The 21294-nt window shown below is 35.4% G+C and overlaps 1 pseudogene; it reads left to right on the forward strand.

Annotated features, from left to right (window-relative positions):
• Positions 1-19317: 19317 nt before the first annotated feature.
• Positions 19318-20500, forward strand: LOC102989393 (dolichyl-diphosphooligosaccharide--protein glycosyltransferase subunit STT3A-like; annotated as a pseudogene).
• The last annotated feature ends 794 nt before the right edge of the window (positions 20501-21294 follow it).

The following is a 21294-nucleotide window of genomic DNA, read 5'->3' on the forward strand; positions in this document are numbered from 1 at the left end:
GTGGCAACTCTTCACTGTAGGTAAAGCAATGCCTCTTAAGGACATGACACAATTTTGGGGACCTTTGATCTGAAGGCAAGTCAAGAGGTTCCTAAAGCTCTGAGGGGCAGCTGGTAAATGAGAAAGCTTATATCTGAGAACAGGAACAAAAAGACCTCTGGTTAAAAGCCCCAAAATTAATGCAGCAAGAGAAAATGCAAATCAGAAATTGTTCAAAGATAAAAGTGATTGTAGCAGAAGCAGAGTACTAGGAATTTGAGTTGTGTGTTAGAATTTGGACTCAAAGACAATTAAATGAACCATCCTTATGCAAAGAAAAGCAAGCACAAAATTTTAGAAAAGGACTTAAATATCAAACCGTGTTTGGATATTCTGCTTCTGCCTATCTGAAGCTAGGTTAATTCCTGAATCCTTAATTAGAAGGAAGCGTATCTATGTTACCAAGTCTCTTGACATTGCAATTTTGACAATTGAGGATCCAAGGGAAAAGTCAAGAAGAAAATGCCAGTCATGCAATCTTAGCAAATTTTATTTTTCTTGGCTCCAACCCTTTACAGGAAAGCAGATTGTGAGGAATCCAAAGTCTGTTTCAGGCAGGAAAATATTTGGGATTACATTAGCAAGAAAAGGTTGCAGATGATATCAGAAATTTATTTTTTAAAACATAATTGATATGAATTCAGGTATATGTCAAGTAGCTAGCAGAAAGAGGGATGATCAAATTTGTGTAAAACATTAAAATGAAGACATGATCTAATATTTTGTGATCTAACTTTTAAAGCAATTTCCCAGTTGAATTTCGGGAAAGGATTTAGAAAGGACTTAATTCCAAAAATTTTTAATAAAACTACTATAAGGTTACCAGTTTTTCCTTTGAAACAATAGGACAGAATCAACCTTCTTCTTTGTAGAAAAATAATCTACTTATGATTTCTAAGTAAAGGCAGCAACAGAAAAAGTTAAATAGCAAGAATGTTACCAGTAGTGCTAAGGAAGCATTTTATGAAGTGAGGCAAAGCAAAGACAATGTCTGATTGCCTGCACCTTTAAAGACAAAAGCATTGAAAAGGAGAATGATGAATTATCTTGTTTGCAAGATTTTTTTTTTTTTTGTAGACCATGGATTAGGTCATCCTTTCATCCAATAGTGCTGATTCATCAGTTTGAAGAAATTAATAAATTCAGTGCCAGGTTTGGTATCACGTTCTTTGTGGGAGCTCAGTAAACATTAATCAAGGGAGCTGATGAGAATTTACAAAGGAGAAAAACAGTATCATCCACCTATTTGTGACATACAATAAAAATTGTAGTAGCCCTGGCATTTAAAATATGGGCTACATGTGCTGTCTCTTATTTTGGTGACCCTGTTTCAAGTGCAAGTTGACTTCTTTGATAGATGGATAATTCTATCTTGAATTTCTAATCACATTACTCTGCAAAGTTCCCTTTAAAGAAAAAGAAGTACCTAAAGTACCAACAGTTATGTCTATGCAAAATGTCAAACGGAGTTAACATCTTTCTAAATTATAAAAATGATATTGGCAACTCTTCAGTACTCAAGTTGCAATTATTGGATCTGAAGATTTAATATGTTCACAGTTACACATTTTGGTAATTCAATAGATAAATATTTAGGGAACTTACTGTGAGTCAGGCTATCAAAAAAAATGAATACCACCTATTTCAATTATTAAAATTATCATTATTACTTAGCAGTGCATTGCATACTAATGAGGTAGTAGTATGAGGGAGAGGGGTAGGGGGACACAGGTCCCATAAGAAGAAATGTAGGAGAGGAAAATAACATTCAGACATTCTGAAGGTACTTTCCTATACCTCATTTCACTTAGTCTTTAAACTTTACAACACCCCACTGAGATAGGTGTGACTACCTATCTTCCCTATACATTTTTTCTTCATATTTCTTCTTAAAAAATGAACAATTCTTTGCTTAAAGTTATGTGATTCTCCTAGCAATTAAATTATGTAGCTAGGATTTGAAGCTGTGTCTATTTTTCTTCTGATATAGTATATCAGTATAACTATAGTGGTTATAATTTTAACCACATTGCCTTAGGATCTAAGGGGAACACTTCTGCTATCACATCCCTACTGAACTGTGTTATATCATTTCTAGCTATAAAACAGACTAATGGTTCCAGGAACCCATAACAACAAGTTTGAACTAATGGCCCATTTTGCTCAATGATACAGTCATTTCAAATCCCACTGTTTACCATTACTTATTGTGGGAAATATTTGTAATTTCCAGAAACCAAGCATCCTAGTTAATGCATTATCACCTGAACTCTAATTTCCTTACTGTCTTGGACATCTAATCTGCTCCCATTTTTTATCCCCTTTGCTAAGGCCAAGATTAAAGCACTGTGCCCTTGGAATCTCTGAACCAGTAATTAACAACCCATAAATCTTCAGTCTTTTACTTATGCTCACCTCCTGACCTTATCTAAAATTAAACTCTCTGCTGAGGATAATGCTTTGCCTGCATCCCTCAGATCTAGGAGGTAGATAGGATGTCCTCAATTTTTAAAAGCTTTATTTTAAGCATTTCACTTTTCTACTACACTTCTTATTGATTCATTTCATTTATTCTACCATACTTATTTTCTTCCTTCATCAACACCTTCTTTCCTGCACTTCCATTTTCACTCAATTTATATACATTGAGCTATCATTAAAATGACTGCATTGAAAACATTCACAATTCCCTTTCCCATTCAACCTCCATCATCTTTGAATGCAGGGTCCTCCATCTCTGCACGTGCTACAAAACTGCTGGCTGTAGCTGGGGGGAGATATCACAAGCATGGTGTTCTGTTTCACTAGCAATTCACAACTGCAAACAAATACTAGCACTACCAAGTAAACCTACTATTTTTTGTTGGTACATTTTCCTTTATCTTCCAAGTTTTTACCACCTCTCTTTCCCACCATCCTTCACTCTCATGTAATGATTTCACTTCATGTTTCATTGAGAAAATAAAATCTAATACTGAAAAAGAACAATTTTTTCTACTAATACATCTATAATCCAACACAATTTTGTATCTTCCATCTGTCTTCTCTTATTCCCTTACTTTTATCTAAATCCCTTCTTTTTCCTTGGTTCTGGATAATATTCATTTGATTTTAGTCAAAATTTTAGCTTATTCTCTATTCATCACTCTCTTCTAAATCATCAAATTATCCTGCTCCATTGGATTATTAACATTAGCTGATCTAGTGTCTCCTACTAAATGAATTATAACCCCACTGTACAACAAACAAACAAACAAATTCATCCTTGATGACACAACCCCTCCAGTGATGGGTCATTTTCTATTCCTCTTCATAGAGAAAATATTCAAAGAATCTTCTACAATTTGTGTCTGATTTTTCTTCTACAATTTGTGTATGATTTTCTCATTTTCTGTTTACTTGTCAAACAATTTTAGTTGTGCTTCTGTCCCCACAACTACTGAGACTATACTAACCTAGGTGATAAAAAAACAACACATTGCCAAACTTACCAATATTTCTTTAGCCTCATCTTGAAATTTCATCAATACCCCCTTCTTTCTGGGATGAGTCCTCTCTTGGATTCTTTCATATCACACATTCCTGACTTTCCTCTTCTCTCTCCTTTTCCCTCCTTCCTAGGCCCTCTTTTCAGGATATACCTACTTAAATGTGCCCCAGAGGTTAAGCTGGAGAACTTTAGTTCTTTTCTATCTACCCTCCACTCCAGTGATTACATCTAATACCAAGGCTATAAATAATATTTTTATGTGATGATTATTCAGTTTATATGTTCAGATGGCTAATTCAATAATTTATTATACATCTTTAGTTGGATATGTAATAGGCATCTCAAATTTAACATGTCCAATATGCATTGCATCTTGTATCCCTTCCTAGGAGTCCCCTTCTCAGTAAATAACACTGCAGAGCCCACAACTTGGAAACACCCTTTATTTTTCTCACTTGTGTTTTCGTCATCCAACCCATCATTACGTGCTTTTTGGAATAACTCAAATATTTCCAAATATACCATTTTCCCACCTCAATTTCTGGGCCCCATTCAATCAGTTTTTTCATACAGTATTTAGAATGACAGTATTTTTAAAAAATCTAATCAAATAATGTCTCTTTTCAGCTATAAAATTCCTCAATGACTTCGCATTTTTAAAAGCATAAAATCCAAACTTCTTACTCCAGCCTTTAGGCCTACCAGCTGTCTCACCTAATTCTGAACTCTTCTCATTCACTATCCTATAATCATATCATACTGGCTCTTTTTCTTCCTCCTCCTTGCTTCAGGGCCCTAGCTCTTGCCCTTTCTATTCTTTGCCTGCAATATTTTCTTAGGGACCTCCCAGTACTGATTCCCTTGTGTTTCTTGTCTCTCAGCTCATGTCTCATCTGTAGAGAAGCTCTTCATTTTCACACAATGAAAATCCTTCCCCATGATTCCATCACATCATCTTGTTTATTCATTTTATTTCAAAATATGTTGTAACATTATTTTTCTTTTCCATTTAAATTTAAATTCAGTCAGAATAAGGGTCTTGTCTACCCTGACAAGATGAGACCTAAAGCTCTCTTGCCTAGAAACATCACTTGCACATAGTAGGTACTCAATAATGATTTGTTAAAGAGCGAGTCAGTGGATATGTCATTCCCCAGGATCATCAGTATAGGAAATATAAATGATAGAAAAAAGAGACTGTGGTGCCCAAAATTCAAAAGCTTTTTACAATTTTCATAAGGATTAATCTTTATAAGTGTGATAATGAAGATGTTGCTATTTCTAGGATGTCAACAGAGGCAGCTAATAGTGCAGAATGTGGGCAAGATGAGTCTCAGAAGTGAGACTTGGAAGGTCTAAAAGAGCTAATTTTTTATTTCAGAAATTCTAATTTTAAAAATTCCATTTTCATACCATTTTTGGAAACATCTCATGTTTCTTAAAAGAGTAACTGGAGCCACATTCTGTACACTAAATCCATGTTTTGATTTAATCACATAGCACATGTGAAAGTCCATTACATCAATGGACTTTCTGTTTTTTTATAGGATTTCTTATAAATCCATTTCAGAGATGCTACTATGCTTTTAACTCTAAATTAATTAATCTCCCTTTACCACTTTAAAGATTTATTCCTTTCTTGGTGTCCAAAACCTTTAAACTCTGTTTTTATTTTGAAAATAATAAATCATTCTAGAGAATGGATGAAAGATTTGTTAAGACAGTGGCCGGTAAAAAGAGATCTAGAAATGCGTGGGTATGCTTCACAATGATAACCCTCCATTTCCCAAAAGTATAAGTGCAGGTTTATTGATTAATCCAGAATCTAAATTTGTTGTTCAGATGCCCAATGATGATCCTTGTTCAATTATTTTAAAGAGGTTTTTTGGAAGACAGTTCTTCATGGATCTCTCATGTTTCTGCCTGTCTTGCTAACAAGGCACTAAGTGCCCTTTTTTCCAGATTCTTTTCAAGAATGTCTGTATAGAAAACAACCTTGAGAAATAGTGATGGTGTCTCCCTCCGAAGCACTAAAAATGATAGAAGTTGCCAATGCTCAGGGTTCTTCTTTTGTAATGAAACATGATACTTGTGCAGTTATCATCAGACCCTGTTTTCATTACCATGTGAGAATTGGGGCTTGGCAGCTGATGCAAAGTGATGAAATTTTTGGTTACTGCTATTGCTTTCAGTTATCAACTCTCCTTTTTCTCTAGCCTAGGAGCTGTGTATCTTTTACCAGCATCTATATAGTGATGACAGACTAAATTGCTCGTGAGTAGGTTAAAATTTCATATCCTTCGTGGTTCTTGATAGTCATCAGTATTTATCTAGTAGTCTATGAGCTCATGAATGCCTTTTGTTTCTTATGTGGCAATATCTGTTTATCTCTTGTTATTAACTATTTGCATAGCATTACACCACTATTTGTACTGTATAGACCAAATTCCATTAAAGTGAAATTTGATAGTACTATATAAATATCTACCACTCTCTATTTTCTTTCTGTCTTTTAAAAATTAACCTTTTTTGTTTTATTTGCTCTATTCTTAGAAACGCAAAAATAACAATTTGTGTTTTGAATTAAGTTTAGGAATTATCATTTTGGAGATGTGTTCCCACAAAATACTAAAATGTTTGCTCTGATAAAAATTACATTGGGTAAATTTGAGCATTTTCTGTACAAAATATTGTAATTTGAGAGCTTCTGTGCCTTTAGTCTGGATAAACCTCAGAATGAGTTAGTTTAATGAAAAAATTCAGTCTCTGTTACATAGCAAACTGACTTAGAAACACATAAGTTGAAATAAACCACAAACAAAATTGTTATCAAATCAGTAGTAGTTCTTCACAGCTTCATAAGGTATGGCCATTTAACTAACTAAACCGACTGTAACATCTCTCCATGGTTGTTTGTTCATCTATTTATTCATTCATTTGGGAGAACTCGAACTGAATGAGATACATGGACTTTCTGTTTTTAGGCCTTCAGATAGAAAAATAGAGTCTTATTTGCCCAGAAATGCATATATATATCCCTTTATGTATAACTTCCTGTGTGGACTCACTAGATGTTTTGACATTTATAATTAATTGAATAAAAGTACATTCCAACAAATCATCAAATTTAAACAATAAGAAAAAGAACTGCTGTAAGTGTGTACATTCAGACAAAAGGTTTTCTGTACTAGAATTTAGGTCTTCAGAGGAAATTGGATTGGAATAATAGGAAGGGCCATCCAATGACTTCAAAATATATGATTGTCCTGATGGTTTACTAGGAAATTTGCATTCCATAAATTTAGCCATGTATGAGAGTAAACAATCAGATCATACATGTGTAAGAGGACTCAGAATTCAAATCACAGTAATCTTGAGATTGATATTAGGGAAGCCCAATTTGAATTTAATAAATCAAAATTTGATCAAGCATATATCAAACTGTCTTAGTCCATTAGTGTTGCTATAACAAAATACCACAGAATGGGTGGCTTATAAACAACAGAATTTTATTTCTCACAGTTCTGGAGGCTGGGATGTCCAAGATCGGGGTGGTAGAGCGTGGCAGAGGCCCACTTCCAGGTCCATAGCCTGTGCCTTCTCTCTGAATCTCTGTAGGGTCTCTTTTATAAGAACACAAGTTCTTATAAAACTAGCTGGCTGAATCCCCCTGATGACAAATCACCTCTCAAAGGACCTACCTCCTAATACCACCATAATGGACATTAGGATTTCAACATCTGAATTTGGGGGGCAAATATTCAGACCATAGCACAAGCCAAGTTTAGAGACTGAAGCCTCTGTTATTTCTAACATACAAAAAAAAAATTTACCAGATGCTTACTATGTGTGAAACATTGTATATAAAATAATGATCAAAACAAGTAAGATCCCTGACTTCCTGGAGCTTGCAATTCAATCCACATTGACTAAGTAATTATTTAAATTAATTTAAATTCAAAATTTTGCTAGATGTTGTGAAGTAACTACTCCAGTGTTATAAAAGAGACATAATTTAGTTTCACACTTAGGAAGGCCTCCTGAGGACAGCAGGGCACATTGGAGTGGAATATAAATAGAAGTAAGCCCTGCAGAGTCTCTCTGTGGTTGGTGGTGGAGAAGGGGCTTGTGGATACTTAGAACCCAACATTCATATTCCTCTATCAAGGCTTCCCAAAGTGAAGGAGAGTATTTGTTGCTAACTAGCTAAAAGAGACTTCTTAATATCTACTAATTCCTGTGTTCCGTGTCCATATTTACCAAACAAACTTTTGATAATGTGGTGCCTGATATAACTTGCCTTCAGTGAGACAGGATATGAGTCATATTTCACATCATTATACATTTTATAAAATATTATTTAGATTATAATTTGACTTTACTTGTTACTCAGGCTGCAGGAAGGAAAAGCACTAACTAGCATTCTTGTCATATTTGCAGCTGTATTGTAAATTAGCATATTAGTATTTGGCTTTCCTCAATCAGTCTGTTTGAGCTTAATGTGTATCCAACTCGGAGATATGGATACCTTTAAGATGTGCCCCCCAAATAAGTCTGTGTATATAAAAATCTTTACCAGCTTTCAGACAGTGGTGAATTCATTGAGATAAATGCTGCCTTCTAGGCTGCAGTGGTCAGGTTAGGCAGCCAGAAGGATCTCTTCAGTTTACATACTTTTTTCTTTGTTAAGTAAGAACTATTTATTCCTTTATAAATGATTTACAAACAGTAAGGGAACATCTATTTATTCATGCCTGTTCAATGGTTGTGAGTAGGAAAATAACAGAATAGAAGTTATACTGGATAATATAAGTCCATATTTGATAACCAAAATTAGTTGTTTACTTTCCTCAGTGGAGATACCATGCATCTAGTTAAAGCTTGATGAAATGTAAATTTGAAAATAAATAGAAAAATAGACTAGTTATTTTTAATGTTCACAGATGACAATTATCAAATATAATTAATTATTGCAAATTAAATTATTTTAGAAAATTATTAATAGTGATAATACATATAAGCACAAACCCATATAATTGCAATAAGTAAATGCAGAGGAGAATGTATAGATAAAAACTCCTTCAGGAGATGACCTAATGCCTTTGCCTACTAAATTCTTAGGAAAAAAATTTTATACCGAACTTTCCTTGTTGTTATATTAATGTATGTGTGTGTATGTGTGTGGTTCTGTGTTTTCTTAACTAGTATACCTCTTCCCACATAAACTATATTTTCCATATTACAAGTGATATAGCTGCATATTACACATTCTGTCTGGCATTATTCATAGCACTGTACTCTACTGTATTTCCAACTAACGTCTCTCAGTGACAAGAACAATCACTGAAGATGGAAGTCATCTACACCACAAATCAGCAACCAGTAAATTTGTCTCATGTAAATTCTCAAAATCCCTAAGGATCTTTAGGTCATAGAGGCTGGAGAGTTTTTCTGACAAAGCCAATGCAGTAGTTGATATTCTTCCTTATTAGAATACATGTTGGTAAGGTTATTAATTGGGAAATTAAATCATAATTTTTTAGCATTGATGTTAATTCTCCATATGATGAATGGGGGTTTATGAGTGTAACACTGGCCTTTACTAATTTGCTGTGTTTTCTTGAGTAAATATCTCAACTTCTCTCAGCAGCAGTTTAGAACAAGTAGATATAGAACCCATGTGTAATCATTTTAGCCACATTCTTTCCAGTGGTATTATTTCCTTTGCCCTAATGTCCCATCTAAAAATCAATCCATACCTCTGGCTTTTCTGAATCTGAACTAATGAACAATAACAAATAAAATCACATAACCAAGCAGACAGGTGCTGCTCTATACGCATACACTACCATCTCTACAAGGCTTTTAATACTCCCTGGAAATTCTTTATATTTTCCAAGGCTTCCTTCTAACCCATTCTCCAATTACTTCAAACCTCTGTTTCTCTTCTCAAACCTTCCATATGACACTTTCCTCTTTTCACATTCTGATAACTTCTTCTAGCCTCCTAAACCTAAAACCCTAAGCAGGCTTTTCTGCACCCTCATCTTCTGGTTCCATTCCTCTTGCCTAGGCTCAGTACTCCTCCCTGGCTTCAGATTCCATCTTCTGCTGTTTCTCAGGACTATCCCACTATTGACTTCCTCTCTTTTACCGTATTTTACTCTTTTTGTACTGATACCTCCAATATTGTTTTCTTATTGCTACTGTAACAAATTACCACAACTTTAGTGGTTTAGAACAAGACAAATTTATTATATTACAGTTCTGGAGGTCAGAAATTGATCTTCGAGGGCTAAAATTAAGGTGTCAAAAGGGCTCTGTTCCTCATGGAGACTTTAAAAGAGATTCTGTTTCCTTGTCTTTTCCAAATTTTAGGGGATGCCTGGATTTCTTCACTTGTAGACCCCAGAAAGCAATCATGATTCCAATCTCTGCTTCCAACCTCCTATCTTTTCCTCTGATTCTGACACTCCTGTCTTCTTAGAAGGACCCTCTTAGAATATACATTGAGCCCATCCAGAAAATCCAGGAATATCTTTCCAACTCAAGCTACTAAACTTTAGTGCCATGTTGCTGCAAATGGCACTATTTCATTCTTTTTTATGGCTAATATTCCATTGTGTATATGTACCACATCTTCTTTATCCATTCCTCTGTTGATGCACATGTAGGTTTTTTATGAATATCAATGATTTTCTTGCTTCTATTTTTAGTATAGATCTCATTTTATTTCATAGCATACAACTAATTACTGTAATTTTCAATTAGGTGGGGAAAACACTTTATGCCCTAATCTTTTTCCATTTTTTGTATTCCTTATCCTCAAACATAACTCTTGAAATACGTTCTTGAATTTGTCTCTGTATCTCTGACATCAACCTGTCATAATTCTTGTGTTCTTTCTTCTAAATACATCCTGAAATTTTGTAATTCACTCCAGTTTTATGTCCATTACCACAGTTCATGCCAATATTATCTATCATCTGAATTATTTGTAGAGCCTTCAGGTGAGTCTCCCTGCTTCAAATATGGCTTCCCTTCCAAGCTATGCTCTATAATGGAGGCAGAAGAATATGTTTAACACTCAAACGACCTTTTAGAATTCTCATACTTAAAACCTTTCATAGTTTCTTCTTAGTCTTAGATGGGACTAGCTTCATGGGCATGTGGTATGAGCAATTACACAGGGTCCTACTCTTAGAAGGGCCCCATCTTGATTTGGTGCTCACTCTACCATCTTGAAATTCTTAATAATTTTTGAACACAAAGCCATATAGTCTCATTTTTGCACTGTCCCCCACACATTATGGAGCCAGTCCTGCTCTTAGGTAAAATTTTCATATCTTACTATAGCTTTTAAGACTTTCATAACTAGGTCCATTTTCTCTGTCTTGTCAGCCACTCATATTGCTCTTTCTGTCTGAAAACACACACACACACACACACACACACGCACGCACACATATGCACATGCACAACTCAAACATTTGCACTCCATCCCCAACCCTTTGTTAAAATTCTATTCAATCTGTAGATCTCTGTTTCAATATTATTTTCTCTGCCTTGCCACAATCCATTCCATAGCTAGTCCTAATCACAGGGTATCTCTGCTGCTCCGATATGTCACTTATCTCCCTTATGGTAACTGTTATTTGCTTTTCTGTATCTTTCAGAGATGTTAAGATCCATGCCACTGTTTACTACTTCATCCATCATATATTACATAGTTCCTATAATATTATGGATATATGTACTTAATTGTGAATGGTTAACAAAGAGTAATTGTCTTTTTTACTTTTTTCAAAAGAAACATGCAAATGCTAAAACTATCTACTTAATATGAACCTGTGCCAGCAAATAAAACATAGTTATTATTTTTCTATTGATCAGATTTGTACATCTACCAAAATTCAGAGAGACACTAGCATCGTGGGTTTTACTTCTGCAAGTATTGCAAGAAAAGAGAATATTTTTTCAAATCAGAGCACAAATCTTTAAAATTATAGCATCCATCATTGACTACTGTCTTTTTTGACTTTTACAGGAATGGTCTTTTATAGTTATACAGATATTATTATTATTCTGAAAAAGCAATTCAATTGCTAGCTAAACCCTATGATGAAGACCAAAAGAAGTGAAAAATTGGAGGTCAATTTTCCTGTCTTGCTATGATTGTCAAAACAACTCTTATTTGCTCCATGTAAATAAAAGACAATGGTGGAAATGGTATTAGCATAAAAGCCTAAGGGAAAGAGATATCCCACGGTGTATTTTTTGGTAAAAGAAATGGCCTGGTACACAATGCTAGAAAAACATTGAAAAATGAGCTTCTGCAAATGTCTAAAGTGGACCAGAGTGGGAAATACTTTTCTACCACATAATTTTGTCCTAATGTCTATTCTCATCAGCTTCTCATTGGGTAGTAGGATGGGCCTGAAGAGGCTACAGCACTGCTTAATTATCTGGACTTTATTATCACCATTCACTGAATTATGATCATTATTCTCATGAAGCAAAATTTACACAGAATCTACTATCCTCAAGATGCTAAGATGATAAGGGAATTACAATAGATAAGTATGTTAATTAGATTAATTTAACATTTTTTAAATTGTATTTTAAATTTTATTAAAGAAGAGCTCAGGACCCTCTTCCTTGTTATACAAATGAAAACGTGATTTTGCTTTTCTAATAATCCTAATTTATCTTTCTTCAAAGTGGTTCTGCCCTATGTCCCTCTAGCTCCATTAACCTAAGAGCATTTCTCTTATATTTAAAGAAATGAACAGGAAGATTAAGTTAGATAAAAACTTACAGACACTGTGAGCTTTAGGAAACATGCTAAATAATAAAACATAAAATCAATTGCAAAATAATGCAGTTGAAAGTCCAAGAAAATCATGTGATCACATGACTAGCACCCAGGAAAAAAGGATCTGTATGCTGGGCACAGATATGGCACCAGCACAAAAAACAGATATTTTCCTAAGCACCATTGTATAACCTTATTTGGGTACAGCTGGGGGACATTGCCAGTTAGATCCAGACCGTGTTCATTAGAGAAACAGTGAAGAGTGATAACAGAAACTCATTTTTCCCTTCCAAGAACTATCTGCTAAAGCAGAGTTGTCAGTCAGCCTTTGGGAATCTTTGCCCATGTACAGATGTTGCTATTCTCTTGGTGCATAATCAGGTCTGTCATTAACACCTCCACAGTCTTCTATATTTGGGCAGAGAAGAGAGTGTTTTTCTCTTATGAGGGAATCTAAGTGTTTTGCTATGCCCTAGTCAAAAATAAAATGGAAATTATTTCTGGGATCTCACTTATGCTTTATATGATCTTGTGTGAAAATTTAGGTTTCTTCTCAATGTTATGATAAGCTTTTCAAATTGACTGAATATTTCCCTGCCTTAGAAAATGGAAGGCTAATTAAGCAGGCAATAGACCTTTCCTCACCCTGTGCTCAATTTTACCACTTATTTTTAATGCTGTTTTACCCTTGACTATAAAAGCTCACTATTTGCTGAATGTCTTACCTCAAAGTTTCAAAAAAGAAAGGGAAAAAAATCATCTTAAAGGCCTATTTATTTTTTAAGCATGTTTTGGTTTTGCAAGTTAGAGATGGAATGATTAACTTATGGTTAAATGTTGATTTCCTGTTCTCAAGAGCAAGGATAATGTGTTATACTTATTATTAATAAATAACTTATAAATTGTTAGACATAGAATAGGCACTCAGGATATACAGAATCTAACAGATTCTGGGCATGTCATGATAAATATGACACAATTTTTATTCCCTTGATGATATTAGCAATGATCACAAATGCTAGCCCTTCTTTTGGGCACCCTGTAGGAGAGCATTCCTAATCCCCCTGTTTGAGTTAGGTATGTTCAGGTGACTTGCTTCAGTTTATGAAATGTGATACAGAGGTGTTGTTTCACCTTTTGAGTGGAAGCCTGAAGAATCAGTGCATGGTGTTCTGGTATTTCTTTCCCTGTTAATCGTCATAGCAATCCTGAAAGGATGAGATAGGGCCTCTGCCAGCCTTGAAGACCTGCAGTTAACAGAACCTCCTGCCAACCCACATCAAACATCTGGTATGAATGAAAAATAAACATTTAATATTTTTAGCCATGAGATTTAGGGATTGTTTGCTACTGCAGTGTAACCTAGCTATCCTGACTAACACGAAATAAGATCAAAACAATCTAAAAGAATGCATAGGAGTTAATAATAAGAATGGAAGGGAGGAGTGTTCTAAACAAAGTGTTCAAACAAAGAGTGTTAATAATAAGAATGGAAGGGAGGAGTGTTCTAAACAAGGAGGGGTATCAAAAGCAAAGGAACAGAGAAATTTCAAAGTCCATCGCTGGGGGATAAAACATAAATTTAGTGACTCAGGTTTGATATAATCAGCAGAGAAATATGCTCAAAGAATAGGTTTTTAACCACATATTGAAGACATGAGAAGAATTGGTGGAATTGTTGAGGGAATATGGACTGAAGGAAATGTCAAACATATGTTGGAAAGGGAATCAGATGCTACTTTTCCTAGAGAGCATATGCTCCTTGGAAATCTCTGCATTACCCTTCTGACTCCTTTCCATAGCCTGTGGCAATTGTAGTCTGTGAGAATTCCTCAAATATAGCTTTTGACCTCTTAGAAAATCTGCAGAGTTTTGTCTTGGTGCCTTTTATAGTCTACATGTATTTTAAAAAGTGGACAGGAAAATTAAGCCAGGTTAAAATTTACAGATGTTAAGAGCTTTAGGGAAATTAATGGTCTAGTCCCAATTGCAAAGCAGTGCAAAGAAGGAATAAATTTGAAAATTAAGGGAATAAAAGTTGTATCATATTACATTTATTTAATATTAATCTATACACTTTTGAATTACAATATTTGACTAGTAAATATTGCATAGAGAAGTTGGTTTTTTTGAAGCTGAAGTTTTATTTAAAATGTAAAAGAAATGGTTCTTGAAAATGCTGATGAATAAAGCAGAAGGATACAGTGCTCTCTTTCAGCTAGTCAATCCAAGTACAGGGTAACATACAATATTTAAGTTCTGGTAGGATTTTACAGTAGTTTAGTTAGAGGACTTGAGCCTAGATTATGTAGAAATTCTGTGTGTAATCTGGGTTCTGAGTTTGCACCTTTACTGAGCATGAACGAGGGCTTGTGCTCAAATCCTTTGGCCCAAAGTTCTTTGCATAGCATCTGTTACAGTATATTTCGCCTTCCTTCCTAGTCAGGGTTGTTGATACAAGACTCTTCCCACACTTGGCACATAGAAACACATTTGTGCCTGGACTTTCCAGCTCCAGTTAGCTTCTCTGCAGCATATATGAAATCCCCATATCTGGAACACTTCTCATCACCTCCCTATTTATGAGCATTTTTAGAAGTACTTGGATTTGTTGTAGTCCTGTAAGTTTGGATGCCTAGCCTCTCACCACCATCCGTCTGGAACATGCCAGTGCCCCTGCTTCACTTAAGCCTTTTGGCCCACTCTTTTTTCCATAGCAAGGTTTACAGTGGGTCTTTTCATCAGGAAATGCAGTCATGCTATCTAAATTTTTCCTGTCAATCATGAACAGAAAGCAGCAGTGAAAGCTTCTCCCAACACATTGAAGCTCTTCCACAGGGTTCACGATGCTCCCACCAGCCCCAACTCATTTCCACGTCCCAGACCCCAGACCAGCTTTTGGATTGGAGGTAGGACCATGCAACTCCAGGCTGGGCAGAGAAGAGCAGTGCACGGGTGGAAGTCAGGGAGCCAGGAGAGTTTTTACAAGTTTGGGTGTATTTCCTTTAGAGCTACTATGAAAACATTCTCTGACAGAGAATTTATATTTTTTCTTAATAATTTATATTATCTTAATAATGATGAATTTATATATTCAATGGCTAAGCACCTATTATTTTCAAATTCATTAATGTTATTTGAAATTGTTCTTCCTGAAGAACTGTATTTATTCTTAATACTGTGCATGTTCAATTCACTTTCTTTAGATTCTTAAAAAAATAATAATTCTCTTGGGAAAAATAAAACCAGTCCAAACAAAATGTACAAACTAATTTGGTTACCAGTCTTCAAAATAACAGTAAAATTTCATTGACTATTTGGTTGTTCTATAATTAGTATGGAAATAAATGGACTATAAATAATCAGGCTGGTGGTATAAATCTAAACTTGTCAGGCTTAGCTAGTTAGGAACTGATTTTGTGTGTGTTTTCATTAGTCATGAAATCTATGCAGAATTGCTTCCATGTCAGTTTTAAGTAGCTGAACACTTCTATATATGCATATCCCCCTGGGATATTGGGAATAGAAATTCCCCCCAACATTAAGTACCAGATTGTTTAGAAGCATAGATATAAGGGGTAAAATTTTACCTATAGCTATGTTAATGCAAATCCAGTCACAGTCATGAATATATTATTTTTATTCTTCTGGATCTGAGATTGATATATCAGAAATGAATTTTAGCCCATTTATCCTGCTGATATAACACATTACATGTGTACCAGGGAGCTCATCTTCTTTTGCTTCTTTTTTCTGGTATTACAAAATATAACCAGTAGCTCATTTTCTTATAGAATCTGAGAACTCTCTCCAACTCTGAAATGGTTAGACTATCATTCCAATGTAAACCAAAGCAGCGCTTGATGCTATTGACCCTGGCAGGCTCCCTCTCCAGGGATTTCACAGCAAACAAGTTGATTGAATTGACCAGTGAACTCAGTGAATCACTGGCTGATTCCATGAAGCAACCCGATCTCCTATGATATTGTTGAGTAGTTTTTCAATCTTGATCAAATTGAAGAGTCATGTTGGTATTGTATAGATAAAGTTCAAATTTACCAGACTTTACTCAGGGCCCTTTTTTATTTGGTCATATTTCCCATAAATATGTATTTGGATGTGTGGTATTTGTGTGTGTCTGTGTGTGTGGAGGGGGGCAGGATTTTGTAGGCCTTAGATATCATGTATTGTACTACTCTATCCACTCAAAATGAAAACTAAACATGATGTCAGGCAAGAAAATGTAATGTTTTGTGGTTTCCATTTAATATGATATCACTTATATGTGGAATCTTTAAAAAAAAATGGGTACAAATGAACTTATTTACAAAGCAGAAATAGAGTCACGGATATAGAAAACACACTTAAGGTTACCAGGGGATAAGAGGGGAAAGAGGGATAAATTGGGAGATTGAGATTGACATGTACACACTACTATATATCAAATAGATAACTAATAAGAACCTGCTGTATAGCACAGAGAACTCTACTCAATACTCTGTAATGGCCTAGATGGGAAAAGCATCTTAAAAAAAAAGAGTGGATATATGTATATGTATAACTTGTAAGTTGTATTATAAATCAACTACACTGCAATAAAAATTTTAAAAGGAATGACAAACTATGGTTATCTATAAGCAAAAAAAAAGAAAAAAATGGAAACACATCAAAAGAATTTGAAAGTGTCTCCATTAATACTTTAGTTTTATTTATTTTGCTGATTTACCTATCAAAAGTATTATCTTTTCCTGTCATTTATTTTACCTGTTTTCATGGACTCCACAGTATAACTTCAGATGGGCCTCCTGGGATGGTGAGATGTCCCGTATATACACACTAGACAATCTATAAATGACAATGTACTTAACTTGTCTAGGAGTGGATCTTGAAGGAGAGAGATTATAAATCATAGTAATTGAAGTGTTGGGTCCCCATACATAAAGATAGCTAATATTTACTGAGTAGTTACATAGGTCAGGCAGAATCCATGTTTTACATGAATTAATTTCATTTAATCGTCTCAACAGCACTGTACACTGTTACTGCCCATTATTTGTACATGAGGAAAGTAAGTCTTATAGAACTTAAGTCATTACTTTTAACTGCGTAACTTGGATTCTTTTTTCTCAGTTTTATTGAGAAATAACTGACATACATCTTTATGTAAGTTTAAGGTGTACATCATAATAGTTTGATTTACATATATTGTGAAATGATCACCATAATAGGTTTAGTTAACCTTTATTCATTTAAACGCAATAAAAGAAAAAAAAATTCTCCTTGTGATGCCTAACTTGTGTTCTTAAACAACATGCTATAACAATGTGGGATTTTTTTTCAATGCATTATATGAGTTCCTTGTACTGCAAGACTATAGTTATGTAGTTGCCCATGTAAAAATGAAAGCAAGCCTTTATTCTCTTTTTAACACTAACCACACATAAAAGTGAACACTGGACGTCTCAGAGTTATCAACTGTGCATTTTTGGTTGCAGTACTCATGGGGTGGATATAATGCCATGATCAAAAGGTAGAAGGGGAATGCTGTAGAGAGAGATTAAAAGAAGACTAGCAATGTTTCCTAGGTTTATCACATGACTGCACTTGTAACATCAGATAATAGACTGTTAAAGAGTCAGAGCTAATGGACCAGTTTATTTTTTTACATAAGGTGTTCTTTATTTTTTTTGAATTTTATTTATTTTTTATACAGCAGGTTCTTATTCGTTATCCATTTTATCCATAAGGTGTTCTTATTCTTTTCAGATATAAATTAGCCCAATCATATTAAATATCATGCACTATGTGTAGAGTTGGGTAATGATCTCCATCAAATAATGAGTGCAGAGGGTTCACGTCACTCTGTCTCTGTTCCAGCTGTTTCTTCTTCTTTTTTTTTTTTTTTTTTTTTGTGGTATGCGGGCTTCTCACTGTTGTGGCCTCTCCCGTTGCGAAGCTCCGGACGCACAAGCTCAGTGGTCATGGCTCACGGGCCCAGCCGCTCTTCGCATGTGGGATCTTCCCGGACCGGGGCACGAACCCGCGTCCCCCGCATCGGCAGGTGGACTCTCAACCACTGCGCCACCAGGGAAGCCCCCAGCTGTTTCTTCTTATCTTAATTTTCCTATTTGGGTTACAATTAGGCTGTGAATGAGATGTTAATATGGGAATTGGAGATTTTCAACGAAAAGGTTAACTTCTTTTATTGTTTTGTGGTCTTAACTTTCAGAGGCCTATTTCTTGCTACTCATTAATTAAAAAACATTACAAAGTATTTAAGGGACAAGCTTTGAATAGGAATGGTAAAAGTCAAATCTAAGTCCTCGCTGTTCAGAGTATGATCCTTGGATCAACAGTATCAGCATCACCTGGGAGCTTGTTGGAAATGCAGAATCTCAGACCCAGTTTGATTTTAATCCTATTGAAACATAATCTGCATTTTAACAAGTTCCCCACATAATTTATATGCATATTAAAGTTTGAGAAACCCTTTAGAGTCTGATTATACTAACAAATCAAAGGCAATTCCAAATTTTAAAAAATTATTTGTCTCATCATCCATTCTGATCATATATAAGAAGATATGAAATCTCAACTGGGTAGTCTAGTGACAATTAGATTTAACTTTTTAATAACATTGCTACTTTAGATTTTAAAAAACAGGTTAAACAATTTTGAAAGCATTACATGAAAAAAGCACAGAGGCAGAGTTGAGTTGGAAAGTGTTGGTTCTTTAGGCTGTTGTTCTCTAAGGAATCTAGACAATCTAATTTTCTTCTCCCCTGTGGGTCAGTGGTGCTGAAGTTCGAAGACTGATATATGGCTCTGGAATCAGTGGAAAGTATTTCATTACATTCATAAATTTCCCCACTATGTTTTCTTATTCATTTTAGTAATCGTAGACCTCTTATTTATTATTTAAGTTCACTTTACCCAATTAAATGTACTTTGCCGCTTGAAACTTTAATTAATAATGCATTTTCAAAATTCCTGTTCTAGACGACCAGATTCCCAACGAATGCTGTGCAACTATTTATTTGAGTGTCATCCATTGCCAGCCATTGATGTCAAGGTGACTTAGCTGAGTTTTTTGTGGTTGTCCTATGAGAAGCAGGACACCCTTGTGAAGTGTTTCATTCTGTCAGTGATCACTGTGTTATCTTTCTTCACCTATTTCTTTGGTGTCCTGAGATTTGAAAATGTTATCCACAAGTTTTATCTGTACTTTAATTATTGGACTACCCTGTTCCTAGTTGAGGAGGGGTTTTATCATTTCTGTAACTGGTTTGGTGTCCAGGACTGGTACTATTTGGAACAAGTCATTGGAGGGACAGTTTACCTAGGCTTAAATGATTATCTCTGCTGCAAGTTACCATGTACTTCATCTTATCCACATTATATATAATCAACATTCAGAATATCTGTATGTCCCTGGCCTCCCTTTTCTCTTCCTTCACTTTCATCGTCAAGTATTAACCTCTTCAAAGAGCTTGAGGATGGGGGCTGGGCCCCTTGCTGCTTCCATAATTGCTATAATACCTGAATGTATCTCCTGATCTGTGGCTGTATACTGAGATAATGAAGGGATGGCTATCTTTTGCATTCTGCTCACCTACTATGTGCTGATTAAGGCAGCAAACACTGGTTCCATGTATTGCTGGCCAAGTATGTCCTTCTTTATTCTACATGGTCTCTTGGTTGGAAGAAGTTTATATATTCTTGATCAGCTCAGTTGCTTTCCAGGTACTCATGTAGGTGCTCACAGGACATTTCTCCCAGTGAATCTCTGTGGCCTTCTGTACTGTTTACTACCTGAGCACCATTTTTTGGATGAGGTTCTCCTTTGTGTGTTTGTGTCTCATTCTGTCATCAGAGAACACAGCAAACTTTGTAGTCTTTGCTCCTTGCCAGATCTGTGCCTTTGTGGATTATCTGTGTAGCCAGTTGAATACCTAGCAATTCAAAACTCTTTTCCAGAGTGCCCCCTCCCTGGTGGCTTTGTCCTTTTCACCATGGAAACTCTCTTCTACTGACCCTGGAATGGGTGTTTCTACTCAGTGATGGATCTTTTCTGTGCTAAGATCCACATTCTCATTCTTGGTGCTAGCATCAGCCAACAGTCGGGTCATACTATTTTCTGTTACTTGCAACAATAAACCTTAAATAACACAGGTACACAAATGTTATCATTTTCTATCTGATGCTTAACTTCCTTAAAAGAATTTTGGAAAAAAAAAAGGCAAGGGCTTCCCTGGTGGCGCAGTGGTTGAGAATCCGCCTGCCGATGCAGGGGACACGGGTTCGTGCCCCGGTCCGGGAAGATCCCACATGCCGCGGAGCGGCTGGGCCCGTGAGCCATGGCGGCTGAGCCTGCGCGTCCGGAGCCTGTGCTCCGCAACGGGAGAGGCCACAACAGTGAGAGGCCCACGTACCACAAAAAAAAAAAAAAAAAAAAGGCAAAATGTAAGATTAAATTTAAACCTAGGTGGTTAGTTTATGGATATTTGGCTTACTCTATTTATTTTAAGATTTGAATTGCTTCACAGTGATAATAGTTTTAAAATATAATTTTGTTTTTTTCCAAATAGTTTTAAAAGATTAAAAATTGAGAAAAATGCAGAACTCCGATGAACAACTTTGTCAAGCTTTTATATAGCTATGCTATTGCTGACTTAGGCAAAGCAACAATGCCAAGAAACTTTCAGCTTTGAGACAAGCCAAGCTGTCTTTTTTTTTTTTTTAACATCTTTATTGGAGTATAACTGTTTTACAATGGTGTGTTAGTTTCTGCTTTACAACAAAGTGAATCAGTTATACATATACATATGTTCCCATATCTCTTCCCTCTTGCATCTCCCTCCCTCCCACCCTCCCTATCCCACCCCTCTAGGTGGTAACAAAGCACAGAGGTGATCTCCCTGTGCTATGCAGCAGCTTCCCACTAGCTATC

The sequence above is a fragment of the Physeter macrocephalus genome, chromosome 11 (assembly GCF_002837175.3).
Source record: "Physeter macrocephalus isolate SW-GA chromosome 11, ASM283717v5, whole genome shotgun sequence".
In the NCBI taxonomy this organism is placed as follows: domain Eukaryota; kingdom Metazoa; phylum Chordata; class Mammalia; order Artiodactyla; family Physeteridae; genus Physeter; species Physeter macrocephalus.